Raw genomic sequence first — 24,812 nt, 5'->3', positions numbered from 1 at the left:
AAATTGTCTTGTTTTAAAAGAAACTTCTGTAGCGTCAGTAACTGTTTTACTCCTGTCAGATCAAACATACAAATAGAAATGATTCCATCCTATGCAGCTGAAGATGGGAGAATATCCTGATTCCATTAGTTGATTAAACGCCACATCCTGCCACGTAGGAGCTCAGGTTGCGGTTCTTGCAGTGATTGCGCCAGGCCACCCTGAAACCAGACAGAGGGACATCACCCATCTCTCCACATGTGAAGGTCCGTGAACACCTAACAGCCACATCATCATCAGATCTTACCAGGCTCCGATGCCGTTGGGATCCCTAACGACGCGCTTGGCACAATTGATCGCCACTCCGACATTGTCGGTCAGAAGCTCTGTGAAATTTAAAAAGTGGACATTAATGTGGAAGTACAGCATGTGCTACACAGTATGTGAACAATAGAGCCTCTCAAAAGCTCAGTAATATTAGCTTCACTTGGTAAGTGAACTTCATTTATAAAGTTCTTTTTACAATTATTTTTTGTGTGCACTTTACAATTTGCCTCTCATTCACCTATCGACACAAGTCCTTTCCTCGAAATAGACAACAACCTCCACTTAAATGATGGGGCAGCAGTGTAGTGAGAAGTGAAGTCTACATACAAGTGAAGTCCAGGATTGTTTTTTGTAAACTAACCATCGTAAAAAATTGGGTGGTGACATTAACATAAACATGGCAACTAATTAGAATAGGAGGAAAGTGTCCCTGTGTAGTTAAGGTTTTGGGTGTGGTTGTTCATCACTGACCACTGCAATTAATGTGGCATGCGTTCGATGTGCGGCCGCGGCCGTTGTTACACCACCAGCGGCTGTTGATCTGGAAGATGCCATAGTCAGTGGATCCGTCTGTGTTGTGGTTGATGGCTGCGGTGTTGTAACTCGACTCCCACTGGCTCAGACAAACCCCTGCAGAGGTAACAAACCAGACCCCCTTAAAGACCAACATTAGGCAGTGAAACACACAGACGTCCCCTGCCTGAAAGGTCAATGTTGGGCATCTCGTCCGCTACTAAAGATTATGAGATGTGGTTGAAACCTTATGATTATTATCTTAACTGATGTTGTGTATTGTCCCAAACAGGTCTCTCTTGAGAATGAGACCCTGTGTCTCAATGAGATTACCTTTATAAAAAAAGGTTAAATAAACTAAAATCTACCTACTCTATCTTATTCCAAACTCAAGTAAAACTTTTACACTCAATTAGCAGATTTGTTTTTGAATTAAAATCTGCAAACCAAACTACTAACTACAGACTAAGACTAAAGCTTGGGTCTGCCTGGGTAGCTCACCTGGTAGATCTTGCGCCCCATGTACAGAGGCTCAGTCCTTGCTGCAGCGGCTGCTGGATGAATTCCAACCTGCGGCCCTTTGTTGCATGTCATTCCCCCTCTCTCTCCCCTTTAATTTCTAAGCTTTCCTATAAAAAAAGGCATAAAAAAATGCCCCCAAAAAACTAAACTAAAGCTTGAGGTGTGTAATCCCTCACCATGACTATCAACTCAATTTTTGTCAACATTATTGTTGCATGGTGATGGGCGAGCGTTCGATGAAAGGATTGACACAACTCTTATTTTTGTACACTAAATATGAAGCTACTGGCAGCAGCTGGCTAACTTAGCTTAGCACAAGCTTTAACACGTATCATGTTTAATCCGTACAAAAAACAAGTAAGGACAACATGATAACATCTTATGAGATAACATCATGCAGCAAAAGTAACTTCTAATTGGATCTCTGATACTCTGATCGATTAAACAATTTAAGCAAGAGTCTGCTAATGGATTTCCTTACGGTATCAAAATGAATGGAAAGCAATGGCTTACTTTAAAGGTGAAAAAAATTCTTTGAACATTGAAATTTCTTTCAATGCATTATTCGGTATGGCAAGCTTTTTAAATTTATGGCATACATAGAAAACTATACATGACATTTAGTGAGTAGGATGAATAAATGTTATGTTGCAATATCATAATAAAGATGCATGTAATGAGAAATATACGAGGCTCATACTCATACAGACAGGCTCATACTCACACTCAGCCAGGCTTATGCCATGGTAGCCGTCCATCCCATAATTCTTCAGCACTCGGGCCCATTCACAGCGTGTGTAGACCCTGGCGTTGGCCAAAGCCACGAAGAGCAGAAACACAAGACACCTCATGATGGACTCTGCTGGAACGAATGGTTCCACAGCTGCTGCTAAATGTCCTTTTATAGTCTCTCAGCTCAGCTGACACTGTGGCTCCTTTACTCAAACACTTGTTCCTGGTTTTCTTTGAATTTCGTCCAATTCCAACAAAAGAGGTTGAAATCCCACCTTCCATTTAAACTTTGAGCAGCTGTTTGTTTTCAAGTGGAGTGTTATCAGTGTGATAAGAAAGACCGAAGTCAAGGACAAGGTGAAGCTCTTGCACAAATTCAACTGCAAAGGAAAATTAAACAGCCGGCGTTATAAAACGAAAACCATGTCTGTCCTCACCAGCGTTGTAGCACCATTTCAGAACAAATCTCCATCCATACTGACACGCCTGAAAAGGCATACCACAGACCAGAGCATGTAAGCGGAGTGGTGTGGTGAGAATTTCCGCTCCTTGCTCATAGAGCTGTTCTTCCTCTTTGCTCCCACGCTCAAAGCCTCAACATCGCATAGCGCTCAACTCAGATTAAAAAAAAGAAAAAGTGTGTTGAAAAATGAGACTGGCTCGCCTACTTCAAGGACCATCTGTTGGAGCTGAGCCACGTTCACCTGGAGCCATCGCTGGTATCCCTCCTCACAAACCCCAGATACCTCTGGAGTTAATACGTGGCAACAAGCGGAGGCGAATACGTGGAAAATGAGGAGAACAGACAGCCGACTTCCTCTACCTGCCATTACCCTGTCAAAGATCACTACGAAACCAGGCTGACAAGCTGTCCACACTCGTGAGGTTGGTCTCAGAAACAAGTCTCTTCAGTTTTACAGAGACATGGCTTTTTGAGGATGCAGATGGGTCCCATCGGTCATTTGGACCAGAAAGTAATTCTGTTGCTGCCAAAGTACAGTTCACAACTCAATAAGAGAATACCTGTTTAAAAATCCATTCAGGTTTGGAATGAAGATACTTCTGAAACAATTCAATTGTATTCATAGTATCAAATCATAACAAGATTTATCAAGCATTTAGTGGCACAGTGGCAAGGAAAAACTTCCTATTAGGCAGAAACCTTGAGTGGTGGCAAAATACTTCCTTTTAGACAGAAACCTCGGACAGACTCAGGCTCTTGGTGGGCAGCATCTGTTGCTCCCGGTTGGAACACAGAGACACTGATACAGATAGAGAGAAACATGATTCAGTTGGTATGATGAACAGTGGCAATTCTTGGAACAATAAAGATAATAGAACTATGACTAGAAATATGATTGCAATCATGATTAAGGTGCCACCCCAATCCAAGAAAACTGCGAGGCGAGAAAACTCAAGGACTCCAGACAATTAGCTCCCTGTAGCTAAATTAGTAACACGCATTACAGGGACATTAATGCACACAGATGGAAAGAGAGAGGTGAGAGGAGCTCAGTGTGTCGAAGGAAGTCCCCGCTAGTCTAGACCTATAACAGCATAAATAAGAGCTGGTCCAAGGCACACCTGAGCCAGCTCTATAAGGGTTGGTAGAATCCGACGACTATGAAGAGAAGCAGAAGCAGACAAGACATTGAGAGGATGTTTCATTGTGGGGACAGGTGGTTTTTCCTGAGGATTCTCAAGAAGTGGAGTTGCTGCTGGGCCTTCTTGACCATGTGGTGGGTATTGGTGGTCCAAGAGAGGTCCTCTCCGATGTGTGTGCCTAGGAACTTGAAGACAAGAACCCTTTCCACACATCCGTTAATGTGGAGTGGTTCCGTGTCTGCCCTTTTCCTACGGAAGTCAATGATTAATTCCTTTGTCTTGGATGTGTTTAAGATGAGGTTATTGTCCTTGCACCAATCAACCAGTCTGCAGACCTCCTCCCGATAGGCTGACTCATTTCCCCCTGAGATGAGACCAACCACAGTTGTGTCATCCGCATACTTAATGATAGTGTTGGTTTTCAAAGTCTTCTAGTGTATGGTAGGCATAAGTGGGGTCTTTACCAAACTCTTTCAGAGTCTCTGGATTCATGCTGTGTTCCTCATCAGTGGAAAGAATCCACCATCATCCCAATCCCAAAAAAGACACATGCCAAGGACCCGAAGGATTTTAGGCCAGTTGCCCTAACGTCAGTACTGTGCAAATGCTTGGAAAGAGTTGTAAGTGACAAACCTCTCCAGAATGGTGGCAGCAAGACTATACTCATCCAGTTGGCTTATAAGGCCAAAGGCTGAGGTTGTTTTATCCCCAGTTCTCTTCTCTTCCTACACAAACAAAATATCCTGCAGCAGAAAAGGAATGACTCTTTAAGTATGCAGACACCGGTGCACTACCATCAGACAGTGAACAACTTGGTCACAATTTTCTCCTTGGAAGGAGCTGTGCTGTCGGAGCAGGGAAACAAAGAGCTCACAGCAAATGTGAACCTGAACCCTCTCAACCAAAGGTCAGCAGGTTGAACAGGTTGAAGTTTTTAAATACCATGGGCCTGTCCTTCTCACAGCACACTGACTCTTTGTCCTGCTGAGGAAGCTTTGAGATTTTTGTGTCAGCAAGGATATTTTAACTGTGGTTTACCATCATTGAATCCATACTCACTTTCAATATCTCAGCCTGGTACAACGCTCTTACCATCAAACACAAAAAAACAAAATTTGCCCGGGTAATAAATCAGGCCGGCATGATAATCGACCCTCCCCAACATCCCCTAACAGAACTCTACACCCAATCAGTACTCAGTAAAGCCACTACAATCAAACAGGATCCTACCTACCACTGCAGTTACTGCCATCAGGTCGACGTTACAAAGTCCCGTTGGCACTTAAAAACATATACTAAACATTCTTCACCCCCACTGCCATCACCACAGTAAATAGTCACAGATGCAACATATCCCACTCCATTCTGTCCTCTTTTGTATTGTTGTATTGCTGTATTGTTATACAGTATGTAGCTTTATGTATTTTATGTCAATGGAGCCTGCCTTGTCAAAAACTGATTTCTGTCCCTAGTGGCAGACAATAGTTTTTTTCTTATCAATTTTATTAAATCATTTTCCATGTTGAATTAACTAGTGGTAATCAAGGTTGATGTTGATTTTTTTCTCTCCCGAAAAAGGGTAATGTGATAAGGCCTTGACGTATCAGGAACAGACACATTGTGACTGATAAGACCCAATCAGCGAGCCAACGTGGGTGTCTGCGTCCTTGTTGCCAATCTTTTAACAGGGTCAACCTCTCTGTTTTAGGGGCTCTGAAATGCCAGAGTAGTGTGGATAAGAGGTGTAAACATAGCATTTTGCGTTTTAAAACCAAAACGTACTAGTGTGGGTTTAGTCTCCAACCTGACGTAAAAAAAGGTGATGTAAAGGTTCTCTATGAAGTTTTCTTGGAAACAAGTTAATGTTTACTTTCAGTATTTCTTTCCAAAATCCTTAAATTTGTTCACATCAGTGCTTTACCAGCCAGCAGACTTTAGCCCTATTTGCACGAGATTAGTATTACCTGGTGACCTCCGAATACGGAGAATGTCAGCGTTCTTAATCCTGTGCAAATCGGCCATGTCTGTAATTTGTAAAAATTCTCCCACAGATGACCGATCATATTTTGCCAAACACAGAGTTCCTGTGATAATGTTAGTCCCGCGTGAGTCCTTTTTTCATCCCTCTCACGAAGACAGATATGGGATTGCGGGGGCTGCGGATGCAGCCTTAAAGCTACATTGTGTAAGAATTTCCCTAATCTAGCGGTGAAATTGTATATGACAACCAACTGAATATTACTTTCTAGCCCCTCCCATTCCGAGCGCGTTGTAACTCCTTCGGTGGCCGTATTATTCCAAGAAGTACGACTTCGTCCGTGAGTGTTTCTTCCAGTGTAATAATAGTTTTATGTTATTTTGGTACCATTTCATTGCTAACATCAGCTATTAGGTTCCCAAACATATGCAAGCTAATGTTAGTAAAGTATCAGTGCTATCGTTATTCTGTGTATTGTACGAGATTAATAGTGTAAGGCAATGTTTACAGCGTGAAGCAACGGAGGTTTGTATTTTTAATATTTCTCTGAGCAGTATGAACAATGTCAATGAAACCGAAATTAGCTCTTATTATCTCCATCATTTCCATGCAGCTGTTCTAGCTGTAGCTAGTCTGTGTTACAACTGCATATGACGTGAGTTGTCTGCCAGGGAAATCCTGACACACATAATTACGTTTATGTTACAAGGTAGACAATCCTTTTTCATCATTGATGCGAGGAAAAGTATCCTAGACGTCGTTCTAGCGTTATGCACAACCATGCTATAGTTAGCCAAGCAACTATAAAACTTTGAATTTACACAAATAGACAGAATTACCTTTTGAGAAGAAAGCAGGCAATTTCGGTGTTCCTTTTTAAAATCCTTGCTCCTTTTGATCTCTTTTCATCTTGGAAAAGCCACTCCAATATTAACTTTGGTCTTGTTGCTTTGCCTGTCACGTTGTCGTTTTAATTCTCTTTTTAACTTCCTTGGCGACTCTGTTATCTTCTCCCCCTCCCTTGCATTCGTCACGACGCCACTGAGTGTAAAAGCACGAAATGCGGAGGTATGTCACTCATTGGCTAATGTATTTTAAAGATGGAGACGCAACATGGCGGCCGTCATTCAAGCAACTTGCTCGTATGTATTCTGAATGATTTTAAATGGCAGATTCTACAAGTATGAGAATACTTTGATTAGTTGGTGGAAGTAATTACACATGAATGAGCACATATTTGTGAAAGAACAAAAGGTTTTTTGCTAAGAATCAACTCAAAAAATTATCCAAACAACACCCAATGTGTGGGAATTTCTCCCATCTAGCGTTGAGATCACATATCGCAATCAACTCTCTCGCGCCACGCAGTTCAAAGTACGTATTACAGCTACGGTAGCCTTCACGCTTTTTTCTGATGATGCCGGTCTCTTGCTCTTTTCAATATCCTTTTTCTTTTTCGGGGCGAAGGAGAAGACTCCTGTTCCTGAAATTTGGATTTTGAATACGTGTGGTCCTCCATGTTTCCTTCTTCAAACTTGCCGGGGCCAGGAAGCGACGATACCCATTAGCAGCATTAGCAGCACCTGTGAGTTTATCATGTGATAGCAAAAATGCGAAAGGCGGAGCAGTATATGCTGTATGTCCCTTACTGGCTAACGTATTTCAAGATGGAGCATGAATATAGAGCGTCTACCCCAGTTCATGCAAACGCAAATGTAAAATTTAAAGCCAATAGGAATACTTGTAATTGATGGTGGTGGTAAATATTCATGAAAAAGGACAAGTTTGAACGGGCAACATAGATTTTGATAACGAACAACTAAAAACGTTACACACTGGACCTTTAAATGACCAACCTAGTCTGGACCAGTGCCCGACCAGAGACCTTTGTCCCCGAGTCGACGCGCTCCCCGCGGCTTCATCCGAGGGCTGATGGTGATGCTGTGTGGGTGCTGCCGTGGCGGGGATAGGGGAATGCGCCTCTGCTAACCTCTACAGGGCCTGGCCCAAAAAGAAACGGAACCCCTCTGACCCAATTGGGGGGGGGGTTCCGTTTCTTTTTGGGCCAGGCCAGGCAACTTTTAATCAGTGAAATAACATGAAATTGTCAGGAATCTGTATCACGTTGCCAGTGTACTTGCATGTGTGTCCTTCTGCACTTGCACAATCCGTGCTGGGCAGTAACAAATAACTTATGTGATTCCAGTAATGAGTAGTGTAAGGAACTACTTAGTAGGTAGTAACTCCCAGTCCGTTACTTCAACAGTTTGGGGTTTGCTGTCTTACATGGACGTTTGGTTTCCCCCTTTGTGGACAGACTGGTCCATTACACGTTAGCTTGTTGCAGGGGCTGAAGGTGTGGGGAAGCATTAAGATTTGAAGAAATGCAAAGCCCAGTAACTTCTTATTTAAATGTTGTGTGTTCTTAGCTGGCTGATGATGATCATTTTGCAGAGCCAACAGAGCCTCTCAGACAGAGGTGGAGCAACGGTGGGCAGTATGAGCAAAATAAAGTGCTTTATGAACATTACAGCATGTAAACATGTTCTAGTAGAAACATGTGAACCTGAGAATTTTATATGATAGGTCTCCTTTAATAGCTGCCCTTGAAAGGTGAACCACATTGACTCAGACTGATACTGAGAGAAAAGTGAAAACGTTACTGTTTCGTAATGTTTGCTCAAACTGGCCGACAGTCAAAACAAACAGCATACTGAATCAATATGATTAAAAAAAATAGCATTTAACAGAAGCATTTCTTGTAAACTCTGTCTGCAGAGCAGGAACCTGATTCTGTTTTTAACTGAACGGTGCAGTTATCAGAAAGTCTCCTGATGTGTTTTTGATCAGTTCTCTGACATCGAGCCATGTCAGTCTAAGATTGCACAGATAGTAAATATTAGCAGATTTGTTGTAATAATGAAAATAATCAAATTTCTGCTTTAATGCTCCCTTAATGGAACACTTTAACTACAAATCTCCCCTCATTTAGTTAGATAGTGAAGACACTTTTTGTAAGTGATGACATTTTGTAAAGTGAGTTAGTTAAAAAAAAAAATACATATTTTTGGAAAGTGAGGACATTTTTTGGCACGATCACTTCCCACTGCCTCAAGATAGCAATGCGCCAAGAATGCACACTCTTCCCTGTAAGACCAGCACACCCATGGGCGCACAGATGGGTGCATTTGCTATTTAAACGACGTGGGCGCTGGACGGGAAAATTGACAACTGCGTTGGTCTTAAACTAGCAAAGACACTCGCGTCAGGCTTTGCGCAGTGCTGCGCCGGGTGCAAGATAGGGCCCTCAGTGTTAACTGCATCAAACTTGTCTTTTTCAAAATGAACTTTAGAATGAAGAGCAAATTGGTCATATTATTTGGGAGTTGCACTTCTTATTCTCCTCAGCGTCTAATGGCACCAACACTTCAGACAAAGTTAGAAAAGAAGAGGAGCTGCCTGTCACTGCCGGTTCCATTCTGAAACAGTTTATCATACGGAGCTGTAATCACACTGATAATGGAGTTCCTGAACTCCATTTACTGGCGTAACTTTCTCTATTGTCTCGCCGCGCTGTTTCCAGACTCCTTCATCAAAACGCCCTCGCTCTCTCTCCTCTCTCTCCATCTCATCTCAAACCTGTAACGCTGGCAGAGAGCGCAATTAATCAGCCATCCGTGCGAAGGCAGTCAGATCAATTAAGCTGCACGCTGAGGGGGGAGACGAGAATGGATCCATCTGAGAGAGAAGGAGAGGGAGCCTGAGGAGATGTTGAAAACAGTGTAAACAATGACAGAGCAGGATTGCAGGTTCCAGAAACAGCTGGGAATTACTAGACTGTTTCTACAACAATGAGAATGTAGGACCTGTTAGTAAAAAGGGACAATGTTTCATACCAACCTAGTTATACCTACCTGAAGAATATACTGCTGACGTTAAACCGTCAGAAGTATATTACACGTAGAAGAAAACCTATATTTACATTTCCTTTGTACATAGTCCATGTAAGAACTAAATATTTTTTTACATTTGTATATTGTTAAAAATAGCTGTTAGTAGTTTTTTCAGTGTACACATCACAGCATCGTTGTAGTAAGAGGTAGTAGAAGGAGAACACGGGCATTCTGGGTGGTAACGATGGTAATGCGTGGTGTTGAAATGTACGCTGTGCACGCTGCCTTTTTTTTTTTTTAAAGTTTTTTTTTTTGGGGCTTTTCCGCCTTTATTTGATAGGACAGCTAGGTGAGAAAGGGGAGAGAGAGAGAGAGGGGGAAGACATGCAGGAAATCGTCACAGGTCGGATTCAAACCCTGGACCTCTGCGTCGAGGCATAAACCTCCTAGTATATGTGCGCCTGCTCTACCCACTGATCCAACCCGGCCACGTGCTCGCTGCCTTTTTTCTGAGTCATGTGATAAATAAACCGAGTACACGAGTCTGTAGATGTGTAATAAAAACAACTTTACTGTTGAGCTGCTGTTAAATGATATTTCTCTCTAATCGCATCTTATTTAATTGGCTGTTCATATATAACAAGTCAGCTTTATTTCAATCAGGAGAGACTTAATTATGTCGGTCATGTCTATGGTACACACTACACATCATTGTATTTTATATGACAGGGTGTTCTTTTCTCCACAAGAGACATGATACTCACTGGTATTTCTTTATCTATAAGTTGTTGGAAAACTACCACATTACCTTACAGCACTTCTCTGTTACTCAGAGGGTCATTATAAGACTCACTCTGCTGACTGGCTTTTACTTCGTGTTCCACGAGCTTGGTCTGAACTTGGAAAAACTGCTTTTAACTTTAGTGCACCCGACTCCTGGAACAAATTGCAGCACTTCCTTAAAATCAACTCAATTGTGCCTTTTGGACCAGAGGTCTTTAACATTTTTTAAACCAAGGACCACTTTACTGAAAAAGAGACGGATCAGGGACACCCTACTACATTATACACTATATTGTATAAAATTAAGTTGCATATTATAAACTGGGCCTACAATAACATGTAGAGCGGCCTAAAGCTAGCCTGACAAGCCAGACCCACATCAAGATGTTGGGTCTGGGAACTCACCATTGGCAGGGCTCAATCCGAGGGGGGGATAAACGGTTGTCTTTCAAATTCCCTCTGCACTCATAGCCAACCAGAGCAACGCTAGTTGATAGAGTCAACTTTTGCCGTATCCGGTCGGCAAAACTCCAAACACATCTTCCTTTTTTAAGAATGACTTCAGTGCTTAACTCCAAGTCTTCCAGAGTCACGCCCAAAAACCGCTGTTTGCCAGCAGCAGCAGCCATCTTCTTTGTTTTCAAGTAGCAAGGAATTCACATGGAACCGTCGCTACTCTGCCATCCTTATGTTAAGCCCGCCCACCGACACGACGTGATTGGCCTGACCAGAATTAGTTTTTTCCAGCTCGCAAGCTAACGGAGAGTTGCTAGACTGACCCTGGCTGCAAATTACATTTGCTGCCGCTAGGGAGCGTCTAGATTTCTAGGCTAGCCTAAAGCCTTAATATACATACCTTTTTTGCATAGAATACTAAGCTAATAAAATAATAATTGTTGGCATGATTTTATAAATCATCTTTTAATGTTAAACATACATGTGGCACAATCAATCTTTAGGATGAACTGTATCTGTGGATAGCTACCTTAGTGACTACCTTAACCTATAGGCCAGTAAGCCTATAATCAGTGTGGACTTATATCTGCTAATAATATGTTGGATTCATGTTGGCAATTTTTGTAAACTTTCAAAAATTAACAATAATTTGGAGGCCCCCCTGCATTGACTCGGAGAACCCCTTGTTGATCTCTGTTTTGGACAATTTAGAAATCTGATTTTAAACCTGCAGACGTCTTTTCTGTGTTGTTTTGTTTTTGTCTTTGTAGTTTGACTCAGTGTCATTGTAACCCGGATTTTCCACTAAGCGCGTTTGCGCTGCATTCCAGTTTTGTTTCGTACTCCACCATGCGCCGTACCACACAGGGAGCGTCTCAGAAGCGAAGCGTCTTGATGCCCACCTTGCAGATTATATTGTCTCTACAAGTACTTGAAAGAACACTCCTGTGTTTATTAAGCTAGTATCTACCTTTCACTCTAAGCATTCCTGTAATTAATCTCCATGCCTTCTCTTTTCTGGCGTTTTCCTTATGAAAAAGATCTATGGTGTCTGTTGTGTTTTTCCACCTTCAAGATGAATCTCTCGTCGTCCATGGTGTTGTAGAGGAAACATATGATATTGGGGGGTGTCTTTTGGTAAATTGACTGGATGCTGTAGCTGTTTCACTTCCTGCCTGGCTCTTCGAACCCTAACCATAACCCGCAGCTTGCATTAAAATAGACCTGGCGCGTATCTTTAGCGCATGCTTTTGGGACGCGCCGTGACGCGAGCGGTGGAATATCAAGCATTGACTCGAATTTCTCGTGGGGCCCGTGGCACCTTCGGAATGCAGTACAGATGCGCATGGTGGTAAAATAGGGGTAAATGAGGGCTGTCCCTGAATGATTTCTCGAGTATAAATAAAGGTTGAATGAAAATTATTGTCAAATGATAACAGACTTTAGTCATGATAAAAATCCAGATTCCAAACCAAAACGGATCAGAAGTGTTTTCAGATGTCTCCGGTTTAGGGGCTCTGAAATGCCAGAGCAGTATGAATACGAGGTGTGAATGTAGCAAAAGACAGTCGTTTTCAAACCAAAACGTAGCAATGTAAATGTAGCCTATGAGAGATTGTGGTAATATCTGGTTGGACTACTTTCACTCTGAGAGGCAGAAAGAAATGAGAATGAATGAGTGAGTATAGGGAGTATAATCCCTTGAAGCACATGCAGACACAAATGGCTTTCTTGCAACTGGTTTTTTCAAAGCTTCTCTCCAAATCCACTGTGAAAACTAACTGTAAAGTTCTGGAATAAAACTCTGACACAGCAAAGTAGTTTTTAGACTCTTTAGTGAACTTATAAATGTCCGTTACAATCGTTTACATTTCTGTTAACACCGCCATCTTGATTTCTGAATACCTGCTGCTTCTGCAGTCTCAATACAACAATGAAACTAAAGCGCCCCCTTGTGGACTGAATAAAACAATGTCTGCTTACAACCTAAGACACATCACGTGGAAATACTATAACATCATAACATCACGTTATAAATCATAAACATTACACTAACTACGGTATAATGAGAAAATAAAGACCATATTAGCGTGATATAAACATAAACCATTGCATGCATAGCATGTAGAATGTCATTTACTAAAGTAAAATACAGACATACAAAACAACATACCACGTTGGCTGCATGCTATAAACAAAGGAAAACTCTTTAGGGGTCTCCTTAATTGCTGAAATCACATTAAAGTCCCTTATAACCATTGTGAAAATTTTACCAAAGCATTAAATTGTCAGTGGTTGCTGCTAACTTGTAGTTGTTGTGAATCTCTGCCATGTGCGCGCATCTTTAATTGAACCCTGTTGGCTGCATTCTCCGCAAGTGTAGCACAGCCCTTGCACAATAAGATATTGCACAACTAACAATGCACAACCGAAATAGCCTACATATTGCACAACTGACATATTGCACAACCCCAATAGCCTACGTATTGGGGAAGACAGTAACCTACAGAGACGCTCAGAGACAGCGACCAGAAAACCGAGACCAGAGCCGGAACTGTGTGCCCCAGAGACACCGAGACCAGAACTGAACCTGTCTGGCCCGAAACCTGCGATGGACCGACACTGGGCCGCAGTTTCTCCGCTGTTTGTAAAACTTTCCTCCTCTCTGTTAGCTAACGGCTAGCTAGTTGTCGTGCTAGCAGCTAGTTAGCCTGTCTGCTATCAGGGAGGTGACGCTGATCCCTCAGGATTTTTGCCTCCTTGGAATTCTATTTTATATTTTGGCAGCAGTGATGGACTATCCACAGCTTGCTAACACAAGCAGGAGCATCTGCGAGTGTTGACTTGTGAAGTGCAAGTGAAGAGGGATTGGTTTTTGGAGACTGCCTCCATCAACGTTGTTACTAGCTAACTAGCAAGCTACACGATGCCCCCCCCCCTCAGCCGTACACCTGGCTGTGACTCATGCCTCCTGTTCAGCCAGAAGATATTGGAACTTGAAGCCAGAATAGCGACTCTCCACCAGATCAAGGTGAATGAACAGTTCCTCGACACCATTATCATCGGAAGTACCCCTCACACACACACTAATGTTGGATGTCTTGATTCCACTCTGCCCTGCACTACTTTCACTCTACCACGCACTAATACAATCTCTGTCCCTGTTGCCTCCCCCCGGCCTCTGCCGAGAACCAAGCCCGCTCTGCTGACCAGCTCCACACCACACCAGCCTGAGCCATGGTGTAGAAGCAAGCATCACGGCAGGTGGTCAGGACAACACTCAGGCCCAGCCCAACCTCTACGACTGGAAAATCGCTACACCATTCTGATGGATGATGAGGAGTTCCCTCTGCTCTGTGGAAACCCTTCTCTGCCACGTCCCCATGCCGCTCATCCTAGTCCATCCACACAGTCGGCGCCCCCACACTCAGGGACGTCTACATTCCCCCTTCACCTAGCGGTCCCTCCAAGGTCTACTGCTTCCCTGGTGCCAAGGTCCGTGACATCCAGCACAAACTCCCAAGCATCCTCGCCTGCCACGCTAAGGTCGACAACATCGTCGTGCATGTGGGCACAAACGACATCAGAGAGAGACGGTCAGTAGCATTGCAGAAAAACTACAAAACTCTCATCACCACCCTGATGGGCACAGAAAACAGATCATCATCTCTGGGCCTCTCCCTACCTACAGAAAGGGTGCTGAGAGATGGTCCAGACTGTTCTGGCTCCACACCTGGCTGAAACGCCACTGTGCTTCCCTGGGCATTCCCTATGTCGACAACTTTGACTTGTTCTGGGAGAGGCCCAGCCTGCTGAAGCATGATGGTCTCCACCCAAACCGATATAGAGCCAGGCTGCTCTCTGACAACATAACGACCACACTGAGGCATTGACATTCTGTAGAAAATATCACAGATTCATGCCCCCCAGGTATTGATTCAAATGGCACTTTACATGTGGATGGATCTGAAAATGTTTTCTACAGGGTAACATGTAGTACTACTACTACCGTTACACACTCTCCCATAAGCTCTTCTTCCTCTACAAATAACTCTGCTAGCCCACTGACAAGCTCTATCATTTCAGTTATAATCAACAATAGACCATACAAAGTGGTGAATCCCCGAAGCAATTAACTGCAAACATAGTCAATTTAGCATCCATTCCCCGTCAGCCACAGCCTATCCCAAAAAATGAGACAGATAATTATTTTAATACACTAACAATAGCCCTACTGAACGTCAGGTCTTTGGCAGGTAAATCATTTTTAATCAATGATTTTATTATTGCTCATAATCCCATAACCACGGTGTCTGTCCCCCGAGACAGACCGGTTAAATCAAAGGTAAACAAAAGAGGTGCTATACTTAACAACCTAATTGGAATTAAAAACTAACACTGCAATGATAGAACAGAATAGGAACATTAGATGTGGACTATTAAATATCAGATCTCTGTCTTCTAAAGCATTACTAGTAAACAATTTGATATCAGATAATCAAATTGATCTATTCTGTCTTACCGAAACATGGCTGTGCCATGAAGAATAGGTTAGTCTAAATGAATCCACTCCTCCCAGTCATAATAATACTCAAAATGCTCGAGGCTCTGGCCGAGGAGGGGGAGTTGCAGCCATCTTTGATTCAAGCCTGTTAGTTAGTCCTAAACCTAAACTAATTATAACTCGTTTGTTCTTAATCTTCAACATCCAACATGGAAAACATTACAGCCAATTATATTTGTTGTTGTTTACCGAGCTCCAGGTCCATATTCTGAATTTTTTCTGAGCTTTTATCATGTGTAGTCCTTAAATCAGACAAAGTACTTATTGTAGGTGATTTTAATATCCATGTGGACATTGACAGCAATAGCCTTAGTATTGCTTTCAACTCACTACTAGATTCAATTGGTTTCAGTCAGAGTGTGCATAAGGCCACTCACTGTTTTAACCACACCCTCGATCTTGTGCTGGCATATGGCATTGAAATTGAAGATTTAATAGTATTTCCCCAGAATTCTTTATTATCAGACCATTTTTTAATAACTTTCGAATTCTTACTACCCGACTATACGAAATTAAATAAAGGCTTCTACACTAGATGCCTATCTGACAGTGCTATAGCTAAATGTAAGGAAGCTATTCCAACAGCATTTAACTCAATGCCCTGCTTTAATATAACAGAGGACCTTTATGTTAACCTAAGTCCCTCCCAAATTGAAAATTTTGTAGACGGTGCTACGGCCTCGCTACGGACTACTTTAGATTCTGTTGCTCCTATCAAAAAGAAGATGATGAAGCAAAGGAAACTAGCACCTTGGTATAACTCCCAAACTTGCAAATTAAAACATTAAAACTTGAAAGTAAATGGCGTTCCACCAAACTGGAAGAATGTCATTTAGATTGGCAAGACAATCTGAAGACCTATAGGAAGGCCTTCAGAAATGCCAGATCAGACTATTACTCATCATTAATAGAAGAAAAAAAGAACAACCCAAGGTTTCTTATCAGCACTGTAGCCAGGCTGACAGATAGTCACAACTCTATTGAGCCATCTATTCCTATAGCTCTGAGTAGTGACGACTTCATGAGCTTCTTCAATGATAAAATTATAATTAGAGATAAAATTCATCACCTTTTGCCCTCAACTTCTAACGGTTCACCTTTAAACGCAGGACTGCTAGAAAGAATGACAAGACCTGACATATACTTAGACTGCTTTTATCCTATAGACCTTCAACAACTAATGTTAAAGGTCTCTTCAGCTAAGCCATCTACCTGTCTCTTCGACCCCATCCCAATGAGGCTACTTACCCGTGGTTAACACTTCATTACTAGATATGATCAATATACAGTTGTGTTCAAAATTATTCAACCCCCACTGAAATGGATTGTTTTGGCCGGTTTGACATTGATTTTGATCATTCAGTCATCCTGCTTACAATTAAATCAAAGAGGCACGTGTAGGTCAGACAAATATAACATAACATTTATAATGAAATAACCACAAATGTCTTTTCTGTGCTCACATTATCAGTTTTATTCAACCCCCAAGTGACATTCAATCTTAGTACTTAGTACAACATCCTTTTACAGTTATAACAGCTTTTAAACGTGAAGCATAGCTTGACACAAGTGTCTTGCAGCGATCTACGGGTATCTTCGCCCATTCATCATGGGCAAAAGCCTCCAGTTCAGTCACATTCTTAGGCTTGCGCACTGCAACTGCTTTCTTTAAGTCCCACCAGAGGTTCTCAATCGGATTTAAGTCTGGTGACTGCGATGGCCACTTCAAAATGTTCCAGCCTTTAATCTGCAACCATGCTCTAGTGGACTTGGAGGTATGCTTGGGATCATTGTCCTGTTGAAAGGTCCAACGTCTCCCAAGCCTCAGGTTTGTGATGGACTGCATCACATTGTCATCCAATATCTCCTGGTACTGAAGAGAATTCATGGTACCTTGCACACGCTGAAGCTTCCCAGTACCTGCAGAAGCAAAACAGCCCCAAAGCATGATTGACCCCCCGCCATGCTTCACAGTAGGCAAGGTGTTCTTTTCTTCATAGGCCTTGTTCTTCCTCCTCCAAACATAGCGTTGATCCATGGGCCCAAACAGTTCTAATTTTGTTTCATCAGTCCACAGAACACTATCCCAAAACTTCTGTGGTTTGTCCACATGACTTTTGGCATACTGCAGTCGACTCTTCTTATTCTTTGGAGACAGCAAGGGGGTGCGCCTGGGAGTTCTGGCATGGAGGCCTTCATTACGCAGGGTGCGCCGTATTGTCTGAGCAGAAACTTCAGTACCTACATCTGACAAATCTTTTCTCAGTTCCTCAGCAGTCACACGGGGACTTTTCTCCACTCTACGCTTCAGGTAGCGCACAGCAGTCGAAGTCAGCATCTTCTTTCTGCCACGACCAGGTAGCGTTTCAACAGTGCCCTTTGCCTTGAATTTGCGAATGATGCTTCCTATGGTGTCTCTTGGTATGTTTACCATCTTTGCAATCTTCTTATAGCCATTGCCCTTCCTGTGAAGAGTAATCACCTCTTCTCTTGTCTTCCTGGACCATTCTCTTGACTTCACCATGTTTGTAACCACACCAGTAAATGTCTAGAAGGAGCTGAGTATCACAGTCATTTTAAAGCTGCCTAATTGGTGCTTACTAGGCTTTATTGCTGCTCCCTGACATCCACAGGTGTTTTCAATACCTGATTGAAAACACTTCAATGAACCTCTGTTCTTCAGAGTGGTAGTCTTTAAGGGGTTGAATAATTGTGTCAATGAAGAATTCACAAAAGAAACATTTACTACTGTATTACAAAACCAATTGATGTCATTTTAGTTGTATATGGTTCTTTAAGAAGTCCTTGTAGGATTTCATTCTGAATACAATTACAAATGTACACTAAATTCCCTAAAACCATTTACAGCATTGGGGGGGTTGAATAATTTTGAACACAACTGTATCTTTATTAACAGGTTATGTACCGCAGTCATTTAAAGTAGCTGTGATAAAACCTCTTCTGAAAAAAGCCACCCTCGATCCTGAGGTCTTAGCCAACTATAGACCTATATCTAATCTTCCCTTTCTCTCCAAGATCCTTGAGAAGGTAGTTGCTAATCAGTTATGTGATTTTCTACACAGCAATAGTCTATTTGAGGACTTTCAGTCAGGATTTAGAATGCATCATAGCACAGAGACGGCACTGGTGAAAATGACTAACGACCTAACTGCTTCAGACAAAGGACTTGTCTACGTACTTGTCTTATTAGATCTTAGTGCTGCATTCGACACTATTGACCATACCATCCTGTTACAGAGATTGGAACATTTGGTTGCCATTAAAGGAATTGTACTAAGCTGGTTTAAGTCCTATTTCTCTGATTGATCTTAATTTGTTAATGTTAACGATAAATCCTCCAGGTACGCTAAAGTTAGCCATGACGTTCCACAAGGCTCAGTGCTTGGACCGATTCTATTCTCCTTATATATGCTTCCTCTAGGCAATTATTATTAGGAAACACTCAGAAACACTAACTTACACTGTTATACGGATGACACCCAACTATACTTATCAATCAAGCTGGGCGAAACCAGTCAGTTAGCTAAACTTCAAGCATGCATTAAAGATATAAAATCGTTATTGTGCTGGGCCCTAAACACCTCCGAACCTCATTATCCAAAGATATAGCTACTCTGGATGGTATTGCCCTGGCCTCCAGCACTACTGTCAGACATTTAGGAGTTATGTTTTATCAGGATATATCCTTCAACGCCCACTTAAAACAAACCTCAAGAACATCCTTTTTTCATCTTCGTAACATTGCCAAAATTAGGCACAAAGTAGTCCATGCATTTGTTACTTCCAGGCTGGACTACTGTAATTCCTTACTATCAGGTTGCCCAAATAAGTCCCTTAGGACTCTCCAGCTGATCCAGAATGCTGCAGCGCGTGTTCTGACAAGAACTAAGAAAAGAGATCATATTTCTCCTGTATTAGCTTCTCTGCATTGGCTTTCTGTAAAATCCAGGATTGAATTTAAAATCCTTCTCCTGACCTACAAAGCTCTAAATGGTCAAGCACCATCATATCTTGAATAGCCCATAGTACCTTATTGTCCTACTAGAGCACTGTGCTCCCAGAATGCAGAGTTACTTGTGGTTCCTGTGATGGTTTTGTACTTTTCTGTTGCCTGTATTGTTCATTTGTGTATGTTCTGTTGTTGTATATTTTATTCTGTATACTTATTTTCTATTTCCCCTGTTTTGTAGGTTTCCGGTTTTTGTGTTTATTCTGAATTGTGTATGTTTTTCCTGTGTTCTCTGTCCTCCCTTGTTTAGTGTTGTGTCAAGTTTCTGTGTTTAGTTGGTCATGTTTTCTGTCTGCTTTTTCTGTTTCCTGTTTTATTTTGATAGTCTGTTTTCTGTCTTGTCTAGTTTTACTTTCTGTTTTCCCGCCTTGTCTGATTGTCCTGCCCCGCCCTGATGTGTTTCACCTGTTGTCTCACCTGTTCCTGGTTTGCTCGTTTCCTAGTGTATTTAGCCTCTGTGTTTCCCCTTGTCCTTTGTCAGAGTGTCTTGTATCCATTTGTGTCCTCGTGCCGTCAGCTTGTGCCGTTTGTTTTTTTACCCCGTGAGTTTGTATTCCTCGTTTTGCTAGTTTTTTCTCTGCCTGTTTGTTTCAGCCTAGTGCTTCTTTTTGTATTTTTGCTGTGGTTTTTCCAGCCCCCGTGCTGATGTTTTTCGTTCTGTCAATAAATCCTCGAGCTCAACCCTTTCTCCTGCCTGCCTGCCTGCCTGCCTCTCACTCTGCGTTTGTGTCCACTTTTCCTCGCTCATCACAACAGGTTCCTAGAGTCTTTAAAAGTAGAATGGTAGCCAGAGCCTTCAGCTATCAGGCTCCTCTCCTGTGGAACCAGCTCCCGGTCTGTGTTCGGGAGGCAGACACTTTCACCACATTTAAAAGTAAACTTAAAACTCTCCTCTTCGATAAAGCTTATAGTTCGGGAGTGAGGAGTTGCAGTGTTCGCCTAGACCGGCGGGGGAGGGTGTATTTCTGCAGACGCGGCACCCCTTCTCTTCTCTGCTTCTCTTCATAGTCGTCAGATTAATCTACCATAGCATAAGAATAGAGGGAGGCAGGCCAGTACAGCCCGATCCGGCAGGGGAGAGTGTTCTAGCCTGACCAGGCTCCTCTCCTTAACCTGTCTCTCTTAATTATGCTGTCATAGTTTTAGACTGCTGGGGGACATCCTTGACACAGTTTCTCTCTTCTCTCTCTTTCCATCTGTGTGCATCCTTATCCCAAAAATGCTTGTTACTAACTTAGCTTTGAGGAGCTTATTCCCCAGAGTCCTTATGTTTCTTTTGCCCAGCATGTTTCCTTGGACTAGGGTGGCACCTAAATCATGGTTGCATCTGTCCCTGTGGTCCACCCAAATAGCCTACGTATTGCACAACTAACATATTGCACAAATGACATAATGCACAACCCAAATAGCCTACATATGGCACAAATGACACATTTCCACATAGCCTATGCAGTACATAATGACATTATGAACAATCCAACAGCCCATGTATTGCACCACTAACATATTGCATAACCCCAATAACCTACTTATTGCACGACGACATAGTGCACAACCCACTCAGCCTACATGTTAGTGTTGATAAGCTTAATGGACATAGGCACAAATGAGTGTTTATATCAGTTTAGCCTGCATTTAGGAACCCTGAATCTTCTACCAGAGGGTAAAAGCTGAAATTCTGGGTGAAGTATGTGTGTCGGATTGGAAACTATTTTTTTTGCCTGTCTGATAACCGACTGCTCATGAATTGTCTGGGGGGACAGATGGTTTTTGACCCCCCATAATCTTTATAGCTGTCTGTACCTGATGGGCGATCTGTGATTTGGACTGTACTGTCATACATTACCATACCAGGCTGTGATACAGTCTTTTAGAATACTCTCTAGTATTGCATGATAAAACAACAACATCAATTTTTGTTCGACTCCATACACTCTAAGTCTTTGTAGAAAATGCATCCTCTGTTAAAGTCTGGAACAGAGAGTGTTCCCGTGGTCCTTCCAGCTTAGTGCATTATCAATATGTACACCAAGGTACTTGTAAGAGCTAACCATTTAGCACAAGGTAGTTGTCGTCGCACCACTGGACAAATTCCTCAATTTCCGTATGATATGCTGCTGGGCTTTTATCTTTGTGCATAAGGCCGAGGATTGCTGTATCATCTGAGAATTTAATAATATAATTGTCAGTGTGGAGTCTAGTGCAGTCGTTAGTATACAATGTAAAGAGAACTGGAGAGCTGCCACAGCCCTGAGTGGCACCAGTGCTGATTGGCCTGAGCTCCGTGAGAGCATTATTTACTCTGACCTGTTGAGTACGGTTTGTTAAAAAAGAAAAATACCAGCTGAGAATAAAAGAGTTAACATTCATGTGTTTCAGTTTCTGGATGAGCATGTGAGGCTGCAGAGTGTTAAAAGCTGAACTGAAATCAACAAACAAAACGCGTGCGTAGGCCTTGGGGTCCTCAAGGTGTTTACTGACCAGATGTGAAATGCTGTTAATAGCATAATCTGTGCCGCGCCCCTGCCTATAAGCAAACTGAAAAGGATCTAAAAACACACCAACATCTTGCTGAAGAAATTACACCATTATCCTCTCAAGACATTTCATGACAATGGATGTCAGTGCCACAGGCCTGAAATCATTATTCACCTTTGGGCAAGGTTTATTAGGTACAGGTGTAATTACTGATTTCTTCCACCGGGTGGGTATGGCGTGTGAGTCTACTGATTTTTGAAAGATTGGGCACCATGCATGTGTCAGCTCCTCTGCACATGTCTTTAGCAGGAATGCAGATATTCCATCTGGCCCAGTGGCCTTCTTAGTACGTAAGTCTTTAAAAAGCAATCTGACCTCCTGAGGTTCTATCACCAGCCTTGCATCCTGCTCTGTGACAGAAATTGTCTCTAAAACATTCAGAGGAGAAGTCCCGAGATACAAATCTCAGATAGAAGTCATTTAGTTTGTTAGCTTTTTGCAGGTCATCAGAAGTACTGATGCATTTTTGAGCTGGTGTCATATTAGTAATTACCTTCATCGTGTCCCACAGATTTTTTGAGATTTTTTTTCAGATTTTGAGTTAATTTCTGTAAAACTATGTTCAATTAATTCTTTATGTCTCCTCCTGGCTTCCCTGAGTAAGTGATTGAGTTCTGTCTGCACGATTTTCAGTTGTGCTCTGTCCTGGTTCTTAAATGCCAATTTCTTGCCGTTGATACAGTCTTTAACCTCCTTAGTTATGGTTTGTTGTTAAGATATACAGTTATTACTTTCTGAGGTATAACATTGTCCACACAGAATTTTATGTAATCCGTAACAGTCTCTGCCGCTTTATCTACATCCAGTTCATGAAAGATACTCCATTCTGTCAAGAAAAAGCAACCTTTAAGGGACTCTATGCTATCTATCTGAGAACCTAGGCTAGACTTTATAATATCATGTCTGTTGCATGCATGTTGTGTAGTTTTTAAACAGGTAATCCTTTTGTTCATTAACCCTGATGACACAGTCACTGTTAATAATAGAACAATATTTAATATGACTAACAACTAAGCTTAAAAAGAATGCGTCAAACTCAAAGATTTACCTTAAAAAACACAGCCTCTGTCGATTGGCAATCAGATCGTATATTGACGATTGAAGAGATAATCAGTGATTAGTTTTTCCTTAGCCCATATTAAAGTGATTTTAACTAACTTACGACCGTAACTAAGATGTTATATAATGCTATCTAGAATCTGTGCCCTCTGGTTAATTTTTTTTGGGCCTTTTCACACCTGAAAGTCCAGACCAAGGTTCATGTTTCTTGTTACATTGTATACATTTGATCCGGTAAAGGTCAATGATACAGTTACATAACAAAAGATATCTTCAGCTGATGGTCCCTGATGGAGCGTAAGGTTGTTTGAATAAAGTCACGCAACCTCCACACCTTCACTTTCCACCTCACTATATAAAGGCCATACTACTTCCTGTAGACAAATTATGTGCCGCAGATTTAAATCCTTTGATGCCTGTGATGTGTGCGCCTCATGCATACTTTGAACTGTTAGGGGAGCAACTCAATTTAATATGCTAAATTATTCTATTTTTTTTGTTTCATTTTATATTCATATATTTATATTCCTTTTCATTTCCTCTTAAGTAGTTAACCATGAATCACTATTTATTTCTTGGATGATGATGATTGAAATACATGACTGCAAAAATAGTTTGCAGATTGATATGTGATAAATCAATGAATTGTTGACACTATGGTCTATAAATAGTTGATGTTGATGCCACTGATTAAAAGAAAGTGTGTTGACAGACTTTTAGTCTTGAATTCACAAAGTTGTCTCTCTAATTCTATCTAAATTTGAAGTGTATCCTTCGCATACTCCGCACCCTATAATCCATTGGGGCACTTGTTTAATAGTACATTCAGGTGATCCTTATCAACTTAAACTTCCGTTTATTACAACCTGGACCTTATTTTCCTAAGTTTTTGTGTCTAAGTGACTGATAGGAACAACAACCTTTGAAATTGGTCCAGTATTAAGCATGGACGCTGTAACTGGACCAATGTCAAAGATTGTTGTTCCCATCAGTTACTTAAACACAAAAAAAATAGGACAATTGAAAAACAGTAGTTACCCTTTAAGCAAGAAAATGCTCATGTTTTCAAAGGATGTAGCACGCTAGCGGCAAGATCTAGGAATGTCGAATGAACACCAACTATTTGATAGATTGCATAGATATCTAAAAAACAATCTACCTCAGGAATAATAAAGTGCACTTTATAGATATCCATTAACACAACAACATAAAGACATGGTGAATGGTATTTAGAAACTATGACTGACACAGAAGTTGTATTGTCTTCACAGGCTCTGACACTGCTTCCTCACCCCTACAGATAACAGCTCTCACACACCACTTAATGATCATTCAGTTGCTGAACTGATCAGGGATCAGATAAATCCCACAGCAGCTCTCTGCGTCTTCAGTATAATTATATGTGTTGAAATCCCATGGAGCCGCCTTTTTCTTGCTTTAATGAGACGGGAAGAACAAACGCTAATTTTAGCATCACTTCAGCTGCCATTATCACAGGGTGAGTGGTTATTTCTACAGAACGGTTACTGCCATAGTTTATTTGAGAGCCATAAAGGTAATGCATATGTCTTAGAGAAATGGATGCTCATATTCCAATCGATCTAGAATGCTTCTTGGATTCATTTACACTTGGATTTTTTTCTTCTTTTTTAATAGCTTTTATATCCAGTACAGGGGTTTACGGTTTTCTTGCGATTCAGCAAGTCTAGCAGTTTCCAGTCTTTGTGCTAAGCTAGGCTAACATATCCAGGAACTCTCTCTCTGTACTGGATCCACAGAGATGAAACTGATATCCAGTGTTAAACTCACTTAAAGCTAAACTAAATCACAGTT

General features: G+C 41.7%; 1 pseudogene; it reads right to left on the bottom strand.

Annotated features, from left to right (window-relative positions):
- LOC116041369 lies at nucleotides 1–2,370 on the bottom strand (annotated as a pseudogene).
- Between the last annotated feature and the right edge of the window lie 22,442 nt (nucleotides 2,371–24,812).

Source organism: Sander lucioperca, chromosome 14 (genome assembly GCF_008315115.2).
Source record: "Sander lucioperca isolate FBNREF2018 chromosome 14, SLUC_FBN_1.2, whole genome shotgun sequence".
Lineage (NCBI taxonomy): Eukaryota > Metazoa > Chordata > Actinopteri > Perciformes > Percidae > Sander > Sander lucioperca.
This window is presented reverse-complemented; position numbering and strand designations above follow the sequence as displayed.